The sequence below is a fragment of the Equus asinus genome, chromosome 20 (assembly GCF_041296235.1).
Source record: "Equus asinus isolate D_3611 breed Donkey chromosome 20, EquAss-T2T_v2, whole genome shotgun sequence".
NCBI classification, from domain to species: domain Eukaryota; kingdom Metazoa; phylum Chordata; class Mammalia; order Perissodactyla; family Equidae; genus Equus; species Equus asinus.
This window is the reverse complement of record NC_091809.1, coordinates 58,874,928-58,893,531: the sequence shown is the minus strand read 5'-3', so window position 1 is coordinate 58,893,531 and position 18,604 is coordinate 58,874,928. Positions and strand designations below refer to the sequence as shown.

The following is an 18,604-nucleotide window of genomic DNA, read 5'->3' as shown; positions in this document are numbered from 1 at the left end:
GAAGCACATTCTCCATTAACTTTCTGGAAAAGGATGCAGGAAGGTGATTTTTTTTTGAGACCTCTCCCTGCTTAATGTTGGTATTCTATTCATCAACTTGATTGAAAATTGGCTGGCTATAGAATTTTCGATCAGAAATTATTTTCCTTCAGAATATAAGGTATTTTCCTACTGCCATCTAGTCCTGGTTTTGCTGTTGAGCAGTCTGAAGTAGTTTTGATCCATGATCTTTTATAGGGAATCTACTTTTTGCTCTTGGGTGGCGTGAGAATCTTCTTCCTGTCCCTAATGTTTGGGAATTTCATGATGAAATGACTCAGTATGGGTTATGTTCGTCCATTGAGCAATGGGTTACTTCAATCTGGAAATTCTTACCCTTTAGTTTAAAATAAAAAATCAAAAGGAAAACTTCCCTATAGAAGATAAAAATATTTTATGATTTCTTCTCCTCTGATAGCACTTTTCCCTTTACAGTCATTTCAGTGAGGCTTTAGAGGGGAAAGTAGACACTGTATTCAATCTGCCTTCTTTATCCAGAGGTTGTAATTCTGTTTTTATAGAATTATTTCCCCTTAGTGATAAAATTTATGGATAAATAATTCAAATGTAATTTGGCAAATGTCATATCTACTTACAGTATTGCTTTATGTTTCAATTTCCTGTAAAGAATAAAATCTTAGGTGAAATCGTAGAAATGATATCAAAAGATGGTATTTTATAGTAGTGTTAATAGTGGTTGTTGGGAAGAAGACTGAGGACTAGCCAAATCTTCCCATGGTTTAACTGTTTCTCCTCCACAAGGGGTTCCTGAAGGAGACATATGCGCAGGGGGAAAGGAGAGTGAAGTAATATTTTATCATTAGTTGGGGATTTGGTCCCAGATCTTGAAGCTGAACTTTAATAAGAAAGCCTAGAATCTGGGGAAGACTCAATATTCCTTCTCTAACTGGACTGAAAAACTAGAACCAAAGCAGGCCGTGTTTTCCATCTCTACTCATTCTAACATCACGCTCAAATCTGAGATTTCATCATTTCCTGAGAGAAAGACAAATCTAGAACACAGATACCCACAGCAGCAGAGAAAAGGACCAAGACAGAGAAACCTTGAGAGAGGAAGTTTTCCCAGGACCTTACCCACTTACAAGAGAAGTCCTAGGAGAGGAGCATTGTGGAAGTATAATAAGAATGAAGTGGAAAGGTCACAAAGTTGCTTTCAGTATCCCTGGCTACCATTTGCATGTCTTTGCCTTACCTGGAAGGAAGAAAAAGAATAGGAAAGAAATTTTCATGTCTTTCTTGGTCCAAGTAAGACGGAGTATCTCAGAGGCAGATGCCATCCTAGCACTATCACCTAATCATTGCCCTTCAACCTGACAAATCCTAATGGTGACCCACACCTACAGGAGTTAGGAGAGTGGCAGGGAGCACAGTCCTTTATTTTTCTCCTAGATGCCAATATTCTCAGCACAATTATTATTCAATAAATTGCATTCTGAGCCCCCTTTTCAACTCAGTTCTCTTTCTCTATCTCTTCCTCCAAACCTAATGTGGCCCCACCTCTCTCTGGTCAGGGGGAAACAACATTAGGCGTGAATGAGCTTAATGTGTAAGCTAGCATGACAATATTTATGTTTAAAAAGATGACCTCAAGGGTGAGGAGGGAAAGAATAAAGGGAGAAGAAAGGAAGGCAAGCCAGCAAACATTTATTGAGCACCTACTACATGTCAGGTGCTATGCATCTTGGTTTTACAAACCTCTCAGTCTTGGTAACATTGGTGCAAAATAATCACCATTTTTATGAGTGAGGCAATTTACCATCTGACAAGGATCAAGTGACTTGCTGAAGGCCCCATGGTGAGCAAGTGGTGGGAGTAGGAGATGAGCATCCAGGCTTGTCAGGCCCATTCCATTCAGAGGTGGCGGGACCAGAGTGGGGAGATCTTTTCCTTCACATCCTACCAAAAATGACCTCCTCCTCTTGGTGAGACTGCATCTATTCTTTCTAAAAGTACTAAACAACTGGGAAATCATTAAGCCAATATCAAAAGGAATTCCAAAAGACATTTGGAGAAAAACAAAAATAATTACATGAGTAAAAGAGAAAAGTTTCCCATTCTCAAACAATTGTTTATAAATATCTACACTTAATTAGCTTTTATGTTTAACTGAAGTGTATTTTTATTATTTGTTGTAGCTACTGAGTCAAATGTTATGCTTTGTCTTCCTAGTTAATTCTTTCCCTTAAGAGATCTTGAAATTTATCTTGACATTTAAGTTGTTAATCCAGCAAGGAAATATTAGTGGCTAGATCTCTGCATTTTCTCCCTTTAATAAAATACCTGGACTAGTTACTGAGCTTATATGCTAAGTATTTGAAAATATTCCCAAAGTGAAAATGAACCAAGTCAAATTTTCATTCGGTTGGAGTTCCTGGTTTGCGGTGCCCATGGGAATGCGAGAGAGGAGAGTTGAGCTGAGCGTCCTGATTTTTCACAGCTCTATCGATTTGCCTTCAGGCGGCAATTATCCTTCAATTGCCTCACTTCATCCTTTTTAAAATGTTCCAATCGTCTCCCTTTAGAAAAGCCTACCCAGTTCACCTCGCAAACAAAATAACACAGCATTCCCAAAGACTTTGGAACACTGGAAAGAACACAAGCTGTGCTTCCATCCACTCCAACTGGCTTCAGTGACTGCACCCAGCAGAGTGTACATAGTAGGTCCTCAATTAGTGTTATTTTTCATCATTCTTTTAAACTGCAAGTTCACCAAGGAAAGGCTGAGCAGCTGTTCCGCATCATCGTCACTGCTATAGAACCAGGCTTGGAAAATCCACAAATATTTCTGTAATTATTTGGTTGAAAGTTGAACTGCTATTTTAGAAAGACTAAAATACAGTGGCTTCAAGCATACAGAAATGCATTTCTTTATGCTGTACTAGTTCTGAAATGAGCAGTCCAAGTTGATGGGGAGGTTCTCTTCCTTGTGGTCATCCTGGGACCTAGGTTCCTTTCACCATATTGTTGAGCCAATCCCTAGAGCATTTTTGTATTGCTCTTCCAACCCCTAATGCATGGTTGAAACTGAGTGGAGCCAGAGGATAGGTGAAAAGGCATGTGGAAGAGGCACATCAATATCTTATATCCTTTGACTCACAATCCTTTGGTGAGAATTTAGTCAGAGTTGACATCCAACTGTATGGGAGAATATGAAATGTCAACTAGCTGGGCAGGTATGTACCTGCTCTCATTGGAAGAAACAAAATGAATCTTGCACACAGCTAGCAATCTCAACTTCATAATATTTATAACACATTTCCATTTCTACCAAATGATGCATTGTTAGGTACTAGGCACTGTGCTAACCTATGATAGGAGATGATTTTAAAGTTATCCTAGGCCAGCTTCCTGCTTAGTGAAAGAATCTCTTCTATAACATCTTCTACTTTAAGGGCAATAGACCTACTAATGTTGCTATATGGCTAAATACGATTTCAAACACAGCTTTTCAATACGTGCAAGTGTGCAGATGTTTGCAAAAGAGCTTCTGGGGCAAATACTTAGAAGTAGAGAGGGGCCATTCTAGAATTCCTAATTCCAAGGCAGGTAGATTTTTCAGGGCAGGATAGACTGGGGCTGGTGGGTACCAAGGTCAGGGTTGGATCCCACAGTGGGAAGGGAGGAGCCAAGGGAGGGATGAGCAGGACGACTTGGAGGGCGCGGGAACAGCCCTGGTAGCAGAGCACAGTTTAGGAAGAGGACCTTTCTGGAAAACTGGAGGCTAAAGCAGTGCTCAGGTATACATGACTCATCTTCTGATCCAGCACTCCATCAGGAGGGGGAGATCCAGGATAGACGCAGGGGGTGCTTATTAAAGTTCTGCTGCGCCCCGCTCCCATCAAAAGAAATTGCAACAGATGGAGTTAAACAGGCAAGGAAGACTTTTGCAATAGGGATCGAGACTATTATAGTAGGGGTAAAAGATTGAACTCAACACCATTGAGACAAAAGGCAGGAGAGTTTTTCAATACTGGGGTGAGTTAACGGAAAATTATTGGAGGATATTAAGGGGAAGGTTGGTCAATGTGACTAGGCCATCAGTGTTTGCTACCTGGTACTTATCTTTATTAAGTTAGGCTCCCTCCTGTGGAGACAGAGAGAGGGTCTGTACCTTCCTTGAAGATTACATTTCAAAGGGATGGGCTCCAGGTCCTTGAGAAAGAATTCCTGGGTTGTAAAACTAGTAAGAGACCTGGGGAAGATTTACATTTTAAGAGGCAAGAAAAAAATTTACAGTGGCAAGTTTTCTAAGTAAATACTCTAAGAAAAGGGACAGGGGCCTATAGTCAGCAAGAAACCTATCTAAAGTTTAGTCAAGTTGAGGGGAACATATAGTCTGTCTTGGTCACTGCCAGGTAGACCTGCTGTCTCCTTCCAGCAGTGCTTCTACCTGTATGGTGGGTCCAGGAGGTGGCATCTTGTGCTCGGCCTCATCAGTTAAGACTCTACCAGCCACTGTCCACTCTCCAGCAATTGGTGGAAATCTCTTGTTGGGATCACCCTTACCTCATTCCCTTTGATAACCATAGGATTTTTGCCTTTGCCTTTACTTTAATGGGTCCTTGAAAAAGAGAAATTATAAATGTATCTGTTCAGCAAATGAACCAGATGTTTTCAGATATTAGCATTTTTACGGCTAAAAAGCATTGCTAATTTTTTCACTTATGTCTTCTATTCACTAAAATAGTAGCTAAATGGTAAGAGGTATACATTGCTGTATTTGCATACACGTGGGCGCACAGTATGTTCTTTTAATCCTCCTATAGGAATCAATACAGCTGATTTAATTTCAGTTTGAATATACAATTCATAAATATTTTTCTTAAATTGGCCATTGTGCGTAGAAATGCTGTTCCTTGTTACAGTCCATTTCATTGTTGGACAGTTCCAGTTGTCAGAAAGTTCTACCTTACTCTAAATTGAAATTCTTTTTTATAAGTTTTACCTGCTTGGCTTATCTTTGCTTTCTTAAATAATACTTCTACTTCTATGAACTAATCCTGTTACATAGGCTGGCTCTGGGACATGAAGCAAAAATATCCATAAGGGTGGGCAAGGGTCTAGAACAAGCCTTTCATACCAAAAGGGGAAACTGAGGCAGATATTATATGAACGGGACCAATATGGTAAATGTTATTGGAAAGCCTGCTTTGTTAGCTGATAGTATCTGCCATGACTCTTTAATGAAACCCTCTATCTCACCAGGCCTGTCTTCGGGTGCTCAGAATCTTGGGTCCAGAGCAACACAGCTCACTCCATTACAGGTACAATGAAGTCTCTCCATGGGAGGCCAGGATTAGATCAGGAATCAATGAGTCTGAACCAAGTGCAGTTTAAGGGCCTCCAAGATGATTGTTGAGCAAAGCTAGGGAGAAAGGTCTAGTAAGTAGAATTTTTTAACTGAAGAATTTAAAGATGGACTATTTTCCAGGGATGAAAAGATACAGGCTGTGGTACTAGGTTTCTTAAATGAGGAGGGGGAAAAACAAAATCAGTGCACTGTGAGCCTAGGGTTCTTCTGGCTGCAACATTCATTTACTCAACTCAGCTGAGTACAAACACATGTGATGAGTCCCTGCTATGCAATAGAATTGTGCCCTGCCCTTGGAGAAATGAAGGTGAGTAAAGTAGTGTTTCTGCCCTTGAAGAGCTCAGTCTAGTGTGGGTCAGAATTACCTGAGAAACCCCTTTTAAACCTCCGTCCCAGGATATTCTTTCAGGATGCTTGGGGTGAATAAGAGATTCTGTATTTTAACAGCTTTCCTGGGTGATTCTTACACACCTCATACATTTCCAGCCCATAAGCAGGAACTTGGACATCACTGAGCTCATCCAGTTGAACAATGATATTACGTAGTATGATGGAGAAAAAGACTGTGTGTCAAGGATGTACTTCCTGAATGCACGTGGGGAGCCACCTGGAGGTCAACAGGGGACTTGGAACAAGAATGTGGAGGGAACTCATTGGCTGGGGGAGTGTGAGGGTGAAGGAATGTAGAAGGCAACAGTCTGGAAGTCATAGTAAGATCCCAGGAGGACAGGTCCCAAGATACAGGGAGTACAGAAATTGAAGCTGTAGACATTGAAAGGGCCAAAAGGAAAATATTGTCAGGGGAAACCAGCTTCCTGGTGAGGCATAGAAGTAGGGAGAGTGTTCTCTGATAAGATTAACAATCTGGAGAGCTACTTTGAAAAGAAGAACGGGGAGGATGCCAAAAGGAAAGCGTGAGGAACTGGAGTTAGCAGGCACAAGGTAGGCAAGAGAAAGCGATAGCCTGATGGGACAGGGAATGAACTTGGGAGAGGGTAAGGCTGCACCTTGGATCATGACCGCAGAGCACTGAGCTGAGGGAGGACAGTGTGTACAGGTACAGAACATGATTTTTCTGTATTTGGTGAACTCCCCCACATCCGACTCAACTAAACACGTGTCCAGACCATCCTTTCTTTATGGATCCCCAGGAAGTGACATAGCTTTCCCAGGTGTCCCAGCTGATTTGCTCCAAGGTATGGAAGAGAGAAGACAAACCAATTCTCCCTTGTAGAACCAAGCCTGTGTCCTCTCCCTAGACTTCCACGGGGTTTGATAACTTCACACTGAGAGGAACAATAAAGCTGCATTACTCCTCAACACACTGTGCTTTACCTGGTCAAGATTGAGGGCTGGAAAACCTCCGTTAAAAGCAGAGGAACTCAGAGCACAGAAGATTTTTAGTGTAGTGGAAATACTCTGTATGAAGCTACAATGATAGATATGTATCATTATGTATTTGTCCAAACTCATAATATACACCACCAAGAGTGAACCCTAAGGTAAACAATGAACTTTGGGTGATTAGGATGTGTCAATATAGGTTCAGCCACGTTAAAAAAAAATCCATTTTGGGGGCTGGCCCTAAGGCCAAGTGGTTAAGTTTGTGCACTCCACTTTGGTGGCCTGGGATCACCAGTTGGATCCTGGGCGCGGACCTACACACCGCTCATCAAGCCATGCTGTGGCAGCATCCTACATAGAAGAACTAGAATGACTTACAACTAGGATATACAACCATGTACTGGGGCTTTGGGGAGGAAAAAAAAAAAGAGGAAGATTGGCAACAGATGTTCACTCAGGGCCAATCTTCCTCACCAAAAAGCATACAAAAAAAAGTACCATTTTTCTGAATAATATTGATACCGGGGGAGGCAATGCATGTGTGGGGGCAGGGAGCATTTAGGAAATCTCTGTACCTCCCTCTCAATTTTGTTGTAAACCTAAAACTGCTCCAAAATTATGAAGTCTTGGGGAAAACAAAAAAAAAGCAGGAACTTTGCCTGGTAACAACCCCATGCCTTTTAAGGGAAGAACAGACTGTCTGCGAACTCCTGGAGAAGGCATTCTTGTTAGTACTTAAGCAGGCTTGAAGCAACCTGATCCCTTGACAAATTCTAGAGAGGACTGAACACAGGAGAAATTGCAACAGCAAATTAGGAGTTAATTGAATGCCATTCTGTTCCTCTTTCTTAGCTGCTATTTATGCAAACTTTCCCTGGGGGAGTCTACCTGTATCCTCTATGAGAGCATAATGACGGGTTTCTGTAAGGAGCACTTGCTGCTTGATTGTTCAGTCTCTGCCTCATTCTTTCCATGGAGTGATTAGCAGGTGAGTGGGATTTCTGTCCCCTCCCAGTAGTAGCAATAAGATCTTCTAGCCCATGTGATTGATAGTTAATATTCATATCATGACATGGTACAGTTGTTAAGGACATGGGTTTAGAGTTATAAGCTCTGTTTGCATTTGAGGTCTACTACCTTTAACTATGTTACATAAATTAAGTTACTTAACCTCTCTAGCCTTATTTTTCTCAATGCTAATATGGAGGTGTGATTGGGCCTACTTTTTGGTTGTTGTAAGGATTAAGCGGCGTGATGCATACAAAATGCTTAACAAAGCGCATTACTGTTCTAAAACATAGCATATCTTAGCTTGACTATTATATAGCTATTATGTTATTGTTTAAATCAACCTCACAATAACTCCACAAGGTAGTCATGATAGCTCTAGTTTCTGGGTACCTTATAGCAGAGGCAGGGGCTCTCTCTATCTAAAAGAAAGCATATGAGTAGATAGACGTACTTTGTGACATCTTATTTCTGACCTTATTTCACTCTGGGAGGTGTGGAACTAAGTTAGGAACTCAGATAAGTTCTCCAACAACTACTTCCCCTCCCAAATCTTTGCATGTCTAAGTTCTAATATATTTCCTCCATCCACTAAGCCAGGACCCACTTACACTCTACCATTTGCTTGCAAATTGAGTCTCCTGCCTCATTCTCAACAGTCATTTTTTGGAAATCGATCCCACCCTGTTCCAGCAGACAGGAGTCCCCATTGTAGCCCTTATGGGGTGAGGGCTATTGGTGTTATAACCCTGGTTTTGACAAGCATATATTTAGGACTGGCTGCATAGTTGGCAGGGTCCAGTGCAAAATGAAAATGGCGACCTCTTGTTCAAAAATTAAGAATTTCAAGACAGACAACAGAACATTAAACCACAAACAGGGCCTTCTTCTGATTGCAAGGCCCTGTGCAACTTCACAGGCTGGTCATTCATGAAGCTGACCTTCAGTTTAGTTAAATTGTAAGGTGGTTCCTTCGATTTGAAATAGCTCACTTCATTCATTAGTTCATTTTCAAAAAATAATCCCAAGGACTGGAACAGATAGGGGCCAAGGAAGTACACAATAAGAGGGATAACATAGGCTTTTCCTATGAGGACAAAATAATCAAGTTGTGACTTGAAAGGCAAAGGAAAGGGAGCTGAACAGTAAGAATATGAGGACATTATGGACACTATATTCTATCCCCCAGTGAAAGTCACTGTTTAGCCTTGGGCCTGTCCCCCAAATTCCAGCATGACAAATGGAATCAGAACCTAAGTGAACACCAAAATGTCTCCCAAATTTCAAGCTATGGAAAAAAGAGGTTCATTAAGGGGAAGGCTGGAAAAGATCAGGAAAGTTAAGTTAGGCCAAGGGCCCTAGTTTCCTGAAAAGAAACTCTGTGAAAAATGGATCTCAGACAAGGCAAGTGTCCTACAAACTGGAGTAAACATTCTGAGTCCTTCCTGAAAGAAGGTTTGGATGGCTTTGGAGCAGAAGGTAGCTATAAGTAAGCCTAAGGAAGGCACCAGGAGGACAAGGGACTGTACACATAGATAAGTTCCCTCTGACGTGGGATGCTTGAGTCGGAATAGGAAAGAAAGTATCCCATCACCCTTCCTATCAAGGATGGTGAGGCTAGTTTTAAGAAGAGATTATGCTAAAGTTGGAACTGAAGCTTGAGCCCACCCAAGAAGGTCCTTCTTGTAGCCTTCCGATGTAAAAGACACTAAGTCCAAGAATTACAAGTTCACTTCCTAATGAGAGCAGGGTTCACGCTCCCACCCCAGCCCCTTAGCTAGCATCATCTTTAAGAGTTATTCTCAGTCCTAGGTTTTCCAACAGCCACAACAAGCCGAGTAAAGGAATAGAGGATAGGAGGCGTGAGCTCTACCTGAAGAGACTGTTTCCATCAGCCCAAAGCGTTTCTCTCAAGTCAACATCAAGTTCCACTTTTTCATTAGTGAAAGGAAAGAATGTTGAGTTTATTGCCCAAATTTTGACTTTTGGGGCATATTTTATAATTATGAGTGAGATGAAAGGAAAAGGGACTAAATCTAGGGGCTTTATTCATTTTGCCTGTCTTTCCCACAGCCAAGCAGCAGGAAATTCCTGTCTCTCAAAGGAGGCAGAAACAGAAAAGCAGAGAGAAACGGATACTGACAGAAAGGAGAAACTACCAGATAGTTCCCCATCTCTATCCAACTACTCGGGCTCAACTCTCACTTCAATCAGCAGCTTAAGGACCGACAGGCTGTGGAAGACTCAGTTAAGTAGAAGGTGAGAGAACATGATTGGTCAGAGTTGAGGTCCTGATTGGCTGGAGCCAATGAGCTTCCTGGATCTGTTAAACCAGGAGTAGAGTGGCAGCCGAGGGCTGGTGCTGACTTTTTTTAAATTGAGACACTCCTGAGTCTGTTCACCTGTAACCACAGCATGATAATTGATCCTCCAACATTGATTATCAAGATTTGCAAGAAAGACAAGTTGCATCTGTCAGAAATAGGTTAGAATCTTAAGTTTGATAGTAAAGAAAATAAACTCAGTAAAAAGTGATATAGCACAATTCCACATGAAAAACTATAAGCATTTCTTTCCTTAAACAATACAGAGGAAGATCCAAGTCATATCCCTGTGCGTAAGCAGAAACCACTGCCAACTCCCTCCTTTTGAGCGTCTCTTCTAACCAGCCCCAGGCCTCTCCCTCCAGAAAGGTGTTCCAGCAAAACAAGGCTGTGTAACTAGTGGCCATTCAATCAATTCATGGTCTCAAATGTTCATTCTTTTGCATGTGGTTGTCCAGTTTTCCCAACACCATTTATTGAAAGGACTGTCCTTACACCTTTGTATATTCTTGGCTTCTTAGTCGTAAATTAATTGGCCATATATGTGTGAGTTTATTCTGGGCTCTCTATTATGTTCCATTGATCTATGCCTCTGTGTTAATGGTAATACCATGCTGTTTGGATTACTATAGTTTTGTAACATAGTTTGAATCAGAGAACATAATGCTTTCAGTTTCACTCTTCTTTCTCATGGTTGTTTAGTTATTTGGGGTCTTTTGTGGTTCCACACGAAGTTTAAGATTCTTCATTCTATTCCTGTGAAAAATACCACCAGAATTTTGATAGAGTTTATATTGAATCTGTAGATGGCTTTGGGTACTATAGTCATTTTAACAGTATTAATGTCTCCAATTCATGATATCTTTCCATTTATTTGTGTCTTCTTCAGTTTCTTTCAGCAATGTCTCATAGTTTTCAATGTGTAGGTCTTTAATCTCCCTGGTGAAATTTATTCCCAGATATTTTATTCTTTTTGATGTGATTTTAAATGGGATTGTTTTCCTAATTTCTCTTTCTGGTATTTTGCATTGATGTATAGAAACACAATAGATTCTTGTATATTGATTTTGTATCCTGTGATTTTACTGAATTCATTTATTAATTCTAATAATAATTCTAATAATAATTTTTTTGATAGGATCTTTAGGTTTTCCTATATATAATATCATGTCATATGCAAATAGTGACAGTTTTACTTTTTCCTTTCCAATTTGGAGGCCTTTTCTTTCTTTCTCTCTCTCTCTTTTTTTTTGTTTGGCCTAATTGCTCTGGCTAGGACTTCCAATACTACGTTGAATAAAGGTTGCGAGAGTGGACATCCTTGTCCTGTTCCTGATCTTAGAGGAAAAGCTTTCAGCTTTTCACCATTGAGTATGATGTTAGCTGTGGGCTTGTCATATATGGCCTCTATTATATTAAACTAGAATCCCTCTATACCCAATTTGTTGAGAGTTTTTACCATAAATGGATGTTGAATTTTTCCAAATGCTTTTTCTGAATCTGTTGAGATGATCATATGATTTTTATCTTTCATTTTGTTAATGTGGTATATTACATGAATTAACTTGCAGATGTTTAACAATCCTTCATCCCTGGAATAAATTTTCCACTTGTTCGTGTGTATGATATGTTTATTGTATTGTTGAATTTGGTTTGCTAATATTTGTTGAGGATTTTTGCATCTGTGTTCATCGCAGATATTGGCCTGCAACTTTCTTTTCTTATGGTGTCCTTGTCTGATGTTGGTATCAGAGTAATGCTGGCTTTTTAAAATGAGTTTTGAAGTGTTCCCTCCTCTTTTATTTTTTGGAACAGTTTCAGAAGGATTAGTACTAATTCTTCTTTGAATGTTTGGTAGAACTTACCAGTGAAGCTGTCTAGTCCTGAACTTTTGTTTATTGGGAGGTGTTTGATTACTGATTCAATCTCCTTACTAGGAATTTGTCTATCCAGATTTTCTACTTCTTCATAATTCAGTCTTGAAAGTTTGTATGTTTCTAGAAATTTATATAGGTTGTCCAATTTGTTGACATATAATTTTTTATAGTAGTCTTTATAATTCTTTGTCTTTCTGTGATTTCAGTCTTAATGGCTCCCTTTCATTTCTGATTTTATTTATTTGAGCTTTCTCTCTTTTTTCTTGGTGAATCTAGCTAAAGGTTTGTCAATTTTTGTTTATCTCTTCAAAGAACAAGCTCTTAGTTTCATTGATCTTTTCTATTGTCTTTTTAGTCTCTATTTCATTCATCCACTCTGGTCTTTGTTATTTCCTTCCTTCTACTAAGTTTGGGCTTCATTTGTTCTTCTTTTTCTAGCTCCTCAAGGTGTAAAGTTAGGGTATTTATTTCATATTTTTCTTGTTTATTAAGGTAGGCATTAATTGCTACTAACTTCCCTCTTAAAACTGCTTTTGGTGTGTTATATTGCCATTTTAATTTGTCTCAAGGTAGTTTCTATTTCTCTCTCTCTTTCTCTCTTTTTTTTGGCTAAGGAAGATTTGCCCTGAGCTAACATCTGTGCCAATCTTCCTCTATTTTTTATGTGGGTCACTGCCACAGCATAGGAGCAGATGAGGGGTGTAGGTCCATGCCCAGGAACTGAACCTGGGCCACTGAAGCGGAATTTGCCAAACTTAACCACTAGGCCACAGGGCTGGCCCCTTTTATTTCTCTTTTGATTTCTTCATTGACCTGTTGGTTGTTCAGTAGCGTGCTGTTTAATCCCCTCATATTTGTGAATTTTCCAATTTTCTTCTTGTAATTGATTTCTGATTTCTAGTTTCATAATATTGTGGTCAAAAAAGATGCTTAATGTGATACCAGTCTTCTTAAATTTATTAGACTTGTTTTGTGGTCTACCATATGATGTCATCTGGAAAATATTCCATGTGCACTTGAGAGGAATGTGTATTCTGCTGCTTTTGGCCAAAATGTTCTGTATATATCTGTTAATTCCACCTGGTCTAATCTGTCATTTAAGGCCAATGTTTCCTTATTAATTTTCTGTTTGGATTATCTATCCATTGATTTAAGTGTGGTATTAAAGTCTCCTGCTATTATTGTATTGCTGTATATTTCTTCCTTTAGGTCTGTTAATACTTCCTTTAAATATTTGGGTGTTCCTATGTTGGATGCCTACATATTTATAAGTATTAGATCCTCTTGTTGGAGTGACCCCTTCATTATTATATGATGCCCTTCTTTGTCTCTTATTACAGTCTTTGTTTTAAAGTCTATTTTGTCTGAGATAAGTATAGCTATCCCAGCTTTCTTTTGATTTCTATTTGCTTGGAACATCTTTTTCCATCCCTTCACTTTCAGTGTGTGTGTGTCCTTATATCTGAAGTGAGTCTCTTATAAGCAGCATGTAGAATAGGTCTTTTTTTTTATCCACTCAGCCTTTCTATTTCCTTTTATTACTGAATTTAGTCCACTTACATTTAAAGTAATTATTGATAGGTATTTACTTATTGCCATTTTGTTCATCGTTTTCTGGCTGTTTTATAGTTCCTCTCTGTTCTTTCCTTCTCTTTCCTTCTTCCTTTGTGGTTTAATGACTTTTAGTGGTTTACTTAGATTCCTTTCTCATTGTCTTTTGTATCTACTATAAGTTTTTGCTTTGTGGTTGTCATGAGGATTTCATATAACGACCTATATTTATAATAGTTTATTTTAACTTGATAACAACCTAGGTTGGAATGCATTCTAAAACTCTACATTTGTACTCTCTTTTCCACACATTTTATGCTTTTGATGTCGTATTTTACATCTTTTTAGCTTGCTTAACTAATTATTGTAGTTATAGTTATTTTTACTACTTTTGTCTTTTAACCTTCATACTAGCTTTATATGTGATTAATCCAGGATCTTTACCAGTGAGATTTATTTTTTCATGTGTTTTTTTGTTACTAATCAATGCCTTTTCTTTTCAGCTTAAGGAAGTCCCTTTAACATTTCTTGTAAGGCTGGTTTAGCGGTGATGAACTCCTTTAGCTTTTTGCTTCTCTTTCCTTCAATTATGAATCATAACTTTTTCAGATAAAGTATTCTTGGTTGGAAGTTTTTTCTTTCAACACTTTGAATATATTGTGCCAGTCCCTTCTGGCCTGTAAAGTTTCTGTGAAAAATCTACTGATAATCTTGTAAGGGTTCCCTTATACATAATAAGTTGTTTTTCTCTTGCTGCTTTTAAGATTCCCTCTTTGTCTTTAACTTTTGACATTTTAATTATAATGTGTCTTCATGTGGGTCTCTTTGGGTCCATCTAATTTGGAACTCTCTGGGCTTCCTGGATCTAGATGTCTATTTCCTTCCCCAGATTAGAGAAGTTTTCAGCCATTATTTCTTCAAATAAGTTTTCTCCCCCTTTCTCTCTCTCTGTTCTCCTTCTGGGCCCCCTATAATGGAAATGTTAGTCTGCTCGATGTTGTCCCATAAGTCCCTTAAGCTATCTTAGTGTTAGGTTTTATTATTCACATCAGGTGATTTTAGAAAATTGGTTAAAATGAGAAATAATAAGATTAAAGTCACAAAGATTTGTTCATTGGATGTCATTACAAAAGTTGCTTGTGACTTTAAAGATCTGAGCTCAGTTACTATTATAATCACTTAAGGAGTATTACTATAGTAATGAGCAGAGAACATATTTAACAGGATGGATTGTTCCTTATTCACTATTATAAAATAATGATTTAGTAGGAAAGCAACTGAAGGGTCTTTTGAATTTATGCTGCAGATTTGTGAATGAGCTACTGTTATGCGAAGTTTGAAGAAAGAATGTCTTCACCACCCAAATCCAGAAATCACTCTAAAAAGGAATGTTTCTGTGCCTTGAAGGGAGGAGGTTAGGGAGATCCCTGTGAGCTGTGCCCCACTGAACCCAATGATATGTTTATCATGTGCATTTCTCCTTGGGCCATTCCAGGTGCAGACTGGCTATGAAATAAGTAAGATTGTAGGCCTTCAAGAAAATAAAACAATTTAATTTAAGTGTAAGTCTAACTAAAATGTTCATTAAAATTATTTTATCTCAGGAGGTAAGCAGTTATTTTCTTCTGAACTATGTTATGAATCAAAGCTGCCCAAATAGTAGGCACAATAGCTCTGGGAGACATTAACTTTCTCTGGTTTCTGGGCTTGTCTTGTTCATCACCTCCTGATATGTGCAGGATGTGGCAATTTGGTCACCAAACAATGCTCAGGCAGGATCCTGTAGCTACTTGCCATTGGTCCATCTATTAACGAGTATGCATCTCTACCACAGAAGGCTTCTGCCAGACCTGTTCCTGTGGGAGTAGAATCATTGTGGGACCTGATGATTCAACAGTTGGTGAGTGGCCTGAGCTGGATTATAAGCATTTCTTGATGTTCTCAACCAGCCTCTTCCTTGCCCTTTCTCCAGCCGTTCTTATTTCTCCACATCTATCTTAGAAAATTGAAATCAATTTTTTTGTCTTTTTACTTAGATACCAATTGCATTCTTGTATTGCATTGTAATATTGTACTGTAATTTTAGATATTTTATTGATTAGACACTGAAGTAGTCATAATTTACCTTTGTGTTTAAAAAAAGTACCTTGTTAGTCACTACTTTTTTTCTCCTTTGCTTAAGATATGGATGAGTGCAAAGAATCCAATGTCTGTAAACATGGGCAGTACATCAATTTGGATGGCTCCTATCACTGCCATTGTCCCTTTCATTATATTCTGAAAGGAACAAATTTGTGGATGAGTATAAATCAGTTTCTTCCATTGTGATTCTACAAATTAGAAATTAAGCTATACAGCATTCACACTAGGAAGTATAAGTACCAAGATGGGACAGAAATGAGCTTTATCCATTCATTCAAGTATCATTCATTAGCAATACTAGCTGAGTCCCTACTGTACCAGGCACTGTGCTAGGCTCTGTGGCTACAGCCACACGGTCCTTCCTTTCATGGACCTTACCATCTAATGGGGAAGACAGACATTGGACACATTTGAAGAGATAGTGGAAAGGACAATATTATAATGAGAGTCTTTGTCAATTTTTTTTAAAAAATTGTTAATGGTCATAATCTTATTCTCTCAATACATAAAATACAACATTTATCCAGATTTTATTACATTTAGTAATTTGAAAGGTTATGTACCCAGTCTAAATTCTTCTTGTTAAAACTTCATAGAATGGCTCCTGTGGCTGACTTTTGATCTCTTAATACATACCAACTCCAAATTGAATCCAAGTATTATGTCTATTTAAGAAATCCAAAGCAATTCAATATAACCTTAATTGATAACGGCATAAATGCTGAAGGTTTTTGTGTGTACATTAGAAAGTATTCTTTCCAAAGGAGGAATCAGGGCATGAGGATTTCACCTGCAGCTATGGCTGTGGGAGCTTGAGCAAGTTCATTAGCCTTTCTAGGCCTTAGAATGTAATATTATGCAGATGGATTAAATTATTTCTAATTACTTTGAAGCTCTAAAAATCAACGATATTGTGCTTTTTATTAACTTGAAGGAGATATAATATTCCTGACAGTGAAATGCAATTTCATAGCAGAACAAAAGCAAAGTTGTCAGTGCTTTCTCTTTTGAATCTTTAGGTAGCACTATGATATATGTAAGAAATGAGCCTCCTTACCCAGGATTTTTCTACCATATTCTCTTGCCTTCACTTTCTGACTTCAAAACCCAACATAAGACATAACTCTTCATGATAGTCCATTACTCTTCTGTGCCCTAGATAGCTAAAATAACAATGTTATTTCTCAAAAATTTTACTTTCCCAAAGGAAGATATTCTCCCCAAGAGATGTGTCAGAATAAGAACAGTCAGTATTCTAGGTGGATGGGTTAAGAGGCATATATATTTTTTCGACATCCTTGGTAATACTTGTTCTCTCTCCATGGTTCCTTAGAGAGATTGTACCTTAAATATATTTCTTTCCAGCCTTTCTTCTGCTTAATTTAAGCCATCTGCATTCAACAGAATCAGCAAAATCTATTTGAATCTTGATTTTATCCAGTGTATTAATTTTGCTTAACCTCTGGTCTCTCATTTTGTACAAGTTCAGTCTTCTATTTTATATCTGGCAAAAAAACATCATGTTTAAGGTTTATTGGAGGATGATTTAATGTAAGGCCAAACTGGAGGTGTATTTCTAGCTTTAAATAAGCGAAAACTTTTGACTTGTGAGAGAAGCTTTGTTTTAACACTTTGAGCATCTGTTCCCAGTAGATGATTTACTTCCTCATAATGTGGAAGGCTGGAGAAACTCATGGAGTCATTCTTTTATTAAAAATTTTTCTGAGCAGCTAATATGTGTCAGGCATTGTTCTAGGTCTAAAGACATAACAAACGAGGGCCCTGCTTTCCTGATACTTAACATCTTAGGTCAGGGGGCAGAAAACTACACCTCACAGGCCAAGTTTGCCTTGCCAGCTGTTTTTGTCCTGCCTATGAAGTAAGAATGTTTTTTTTCTTTTCTATTCTTTCCCTTTTTTTTGCTGAGGAAGATTAGCCCTGAGCTAACATCTGTTGCCAATCTTCCTCATTTTTTGCTTAAGGAAGATTAGCCTTGAGCTAACATATGTGTCAATCTTCCTCTACTTTTATATGTGGGTCACCACCACAGTGTGGGTGAGGAGTGGTGTAGGTCTGCACCTGGGATCCAAACCCACAAACCCAGGTCACTGAAGTGGAATGTGCCAAACTTAACCACTACGTCATGGGGCCGGCCCCTGCTTTTATTATATTTAAATGCTTGAAAAAATCAAAAGAAGAATGATATTTTTGTTGTGTGAAAATTATATAAAATTCAAATTTCAGTGTCCATAAATAAAGTTTTATTGGAACACAGCCATGCCCATTTACTTACATATTGCCTGTGGTTGCTTTTTGGAAGCAATGGCAGAGCTGAGTAGTTCTAATTGTGTGGCCTGCAAAGCCTAAAATATTTGCCATCTAGGTTTTTACAAAATTGTTTGCCAGCTGCTATTGTAGCAGTAAAGACAGAAAATAAACAGGTAATCGATTAAGCAAGATAATTATCTATTGTGATGAGGGCTCTGAAGGAAAGACACTGAATGATGAAATCTCATACACACTTTGAATAGGGTGGAAAGAGATGATCCCTTGGAGGAGGTGATACTTGAACTGAGTCCTGAAGGATAAAAATGTTTCAGTCATCTAGAGAGCTGGAAGAAAAGCATTCCGGGTGTAGGCAATAGGAAGGTCAATGGCCTAGAAAGATGAGAAAAGTCATGGTGTGTCCTCAGAACAGAACAAGGCCAAAATAGCTGGAGTAGGTAGGAAAGAAGTTAAAGTGAGATAGAGAGGTAGGCAGGATGTATGGTGCAGTATCTGCGAGGACTTGATAAGGAGTTTGGGCTTTATTCTGGAGAGCAATGAAAAGCTACTAAAGAATTTTAAATAAGGGAGTGATGTGGTCTGATCCACATTTTTTTTTTTTTGAAGATTTCACTGGCTGCTATGCGGAGAATGGGCTTTAGGAAAGACAAAAGTAGAAGAAAGGAGACAAAATAGGATACTGTTATAGTCCAGGCAAGAGA

At 38.7% G+C, this 18,604-nt stretch overlaps 1 long non-coding RNA gene across 1 annotated transcript in view; it reads left to right on the top strand.

The window, feature by feature from the left end:
- The window catches only part of LOC139041226 (uncharacterized), a 99,992-nt gene that overhangs the window by 13,154 nt on the left and 68,234 nt on the right, over window positions 1–18,604 (top strand). The window contains exon 2 of the long non-coding RNA XR_011496055.1: window positions 15,310–15,375. This is a non-coding gene — a long non-coding RNA (uncharacterized lncRNA). The remainder of the gene's footprint in view (window positions 1–15,309; window positions 15,376–18,604) is intronic.